Here is a 3337-nt window from a genome sequence, read left to right as displayed (position 1 = left end):
TGCACCTACAGGGTTGCAGCCCCCTACAACTCCTTGGGTACTTTCTCTAGCTCCTCCATTGGGGGCCCTGTGTTCCATCCAATAGCTGACTAACAAGTGCTCTTAACTGCCGAACTGTCTCTCCAGCTGCTAGGGTTTGTGGAAGGCCAAGTATGGTGGCGTGGTCCCGTAATCCCAGCACTCAGAAGGTGTAGGAAGGACAGTGATCGATCCAGAGGTTGGTCTGGAGTACACAGTAAAACGTAGGCCAGCAAAGCTGTCTAGAAACAAATTCAGAGGACACAAACAATAACCCCCGTTCTCTAAAGGACCTCATTTGCTTCCCACTGTGAGTGAGGCCCTAATACCACACTGTCCTAACCCAGGGCCAGGGTCTGGGCTTTCTCTAGCCCACATAGGTAGCATGAAGCATGGTGGTTTTCAGGTGGTTGAGGTCACAATTCTAAATTTATGGAAGGTACTGGCCCCTTTCTCCTGCTCACCTAACTTCACTCTGAGGCTTCTTCCATAACACTGTCCACTTCTCTGGAACAAATGGTTGCAGACAAGACAAGCTGCAAACCCGGGGCTTGGTGACAGGAATTCCTCTGACCCTGAGTCTTACCTGACAAGTCCTCACTTTATTAGCTGTATGTGGAAAGCTGCGACGCCCACTTCAGTAGTGACTCGCATTACAGGTTTGGAAACCTGGATGCAGTCCTGAGGAAAAGAGTTTCAAAGAAACTCAGCCTCCTGGAGCCCTGGCATTTCCATTAACCCATATACTCAAACCCTATGCGCATGTTAGTATCTCTTTCAGTATTATTAATGCCTTTAAAGATTGGATTTTTATCATAGGTGAGTTCCCACCAGTGTTCAACTTCCTAGAAAATCCTTGAAGCCAAGGAGCTTGCAATTCAGCAGGATTCAGAGGGAAGGTTACCTAGTCATTAAATGAGCTTGGAATTCAGTAGGATTCAGTGAGAAGGTTACCTATTCATTAACATTGAAATTCACTTCTAGTAGAGACAGTGAAACTAATTAGGTATTACAAAGAACAGAGCCAGCATAGCTCAGGGCTAGTCTGCAGAAGTGTTTACTGAGGACAGGGAATATACACTGGCCTGGTGAAAAGGTGCGTTTTAAATCCCCCTGAAACAGGTTTTTCCTCTAGGCCCAAAGGAACAGCATAATCAAGGATTTACTGGGAACCCCTAGTGGTGGGGTTAACAATTAACACCTGGCTTCCTCCTCAAGCTGCCTGGTCCTCCCCAGTCTTTTGATGTATACAATCCTTTGTCTTGTGTCACTGTAACTCTTGCGGATGTATCCCGCCTGGCTTCTCTTGTTTGTTCTGTATTAAAAGTTTGATGCTCAATTTGAACATTACACCCAGATTTTACACGCTCTCTCATGTCGGTCTGTTTGTCATTCACCGAATCCATGCTCATCTGCAACCGAGACCCGTTCCACGCAGATAGGAGTAGTCTGTGGCAGAAAACAACACTGCTTCACTGGGGAGGTTTGGTTAAATGATCCAATCCACTGTCGGGAGCAGATCCAAGGGCTCTGGCTTGCTTCACCTAATCTACCAGGCCTCCCATGGGCTCCAACACACTGTAGGCAACATGGCTATAAAACTTACACTTTGGGAAGAAACTGTGACAATATGCAAGTGTCTTCATTGTCTTCTCCTACCTCAGCTAAAAGGAAGTTTCTGACTTATTATTCATGCCTTTATTAACCTAAAAAAAAGTTACTCTGTTTCTTGGGTCAGTACTATATATCTAGCACACAATACAATCTTTTATACAAAGATTTTATTGATGAAAAGAACACACAAAAAAATTTCTTGTGTCCGAAGTTTACATATGTGGAAAAGTTAGTATTTACATTTTCCATACAGTACATGATAATTTTCATTTTAAACTTTAACAGAGCTCCAATAGGATCAAAGTATCCAAGAAAATCTTGCTGGAGAGATAATACATAAGGAGGAACAGCACTGAGACACTGCCTTAGCACCTTAAGTGTCTTCACACTGCATGTGCTGCACTACACTCTCCTGCCCGACTCTGACTCTGTCCTTAGCACATTTTTTTTTTTGCATGCTTAGATGCAGATAGGAACTTTTCATAGTGTCTAAGAAAGATACAACACAATGTGTTTGTACTATTCTAAAAACATTTTTTAAAGTTTAAATTTTTAAAAAAGATAAAAGCTGAGTGTGGTGGCTTGGAGAGATGGGTGAGCTGCAGAGGGGGAGAGCTCTATGATCTGCCTGGGACAGACTGAACACCAGACAGCTGAGGAGAGCCACACAGTGAGGCCCTGTCTCAGGAAATAAAATAATAAAGTAATGATAGGCACGAGCAACTACAAATGGCCATAATTCAATCCTAATTCAACACTTAAAAAGGGAATCAATAGCTTGGCCTAATTTGTAAAAATCCTACCTTTTTTTTTTTTTTTTTTTTTTTTTTGGTTTTTTCGAGACGGGGTTCTTTGTACAGCCCTGGCTGTCCTGGAACTCACTTTGTAGACCAGGCTGGCCTTGAACTCAGAAATCTGCCTGCCTCTGCCTCCCAAGTGCTGGGATTAAAGGCGTGTGTCACCACGCCTGGCTAAAACCTACCATTTTACCTGCTGATTTATAACATGCAGAGAGAAAGGGGCAGCCCATTCAGGAAGGGAGACTGCTACCAAGTCCCTCCTTTGGGGGAGGTAGGAGCAGCTGCGAACACTTCTTACAAACCTGTCAGTGTGACACCTACTCTTTTTACTGTAAAGAGGCTGCTGTACAAGTTTTTAAAAAATCCAGTGTAACAGCTATTTCAGTTGCAAAGTAGCTAAAATATTATAAAAACATCATAAAAATATTTGATTCAATTTTCTAGGATTTTCAAAAAGTTCAAATACACATAAGCATATTTTCAAATACATATCTACATATAAAGGTACAAAAGTTTTAAATACTTCAGCAAAGAAAAATCTTGGATTTATATCAAAAGAGTGAAAGAGCATAAAATATCTTAAAATGCTTTAATGAAAGAATCTCCATAACTGGAAGGAAGGTCCCTCTAATGCCCTTTCCACCCCGCATTTAAAAAATATTATTAACCTGGGCGTTCCTGGTTGCCTTTAGGTGTGAATGCATTATATTATTTTTGAAATCTGGGCTGTTGTTTCTTTCCAGTTTAACAATAGACAAAAAAAAAAAAAAAAAAAAAAAGAGAGTGTGGGCGGTGGTGGCCACACTCGGGAGGCAGAGGCAGGTGGATCTCTGTAAGTTTGAGGCCAGCCTGGTCTACAGAGGGAGTTTCAGGACAGCCAGGGCTGGCAAAGAAACCCTGTCTCA

This window comes from Mus pahari, chromosome 17, assembly GCF_900095145.1.
Source record: "Mus pahari chromosome 17, PAHARI_EIJ_v1.1, whole genome shotgun sequence".
NCBI classification, from domain to species: Eukaryota; Metazoa; Chordata; class Mammalia; order Rodentia; family Muridae; genus Mus; species Mus pahari.
The sequence above is the reverse complement of the archived record's forward strand: the minus strand, read 5'-3'. Positions refer to the sequence as shown.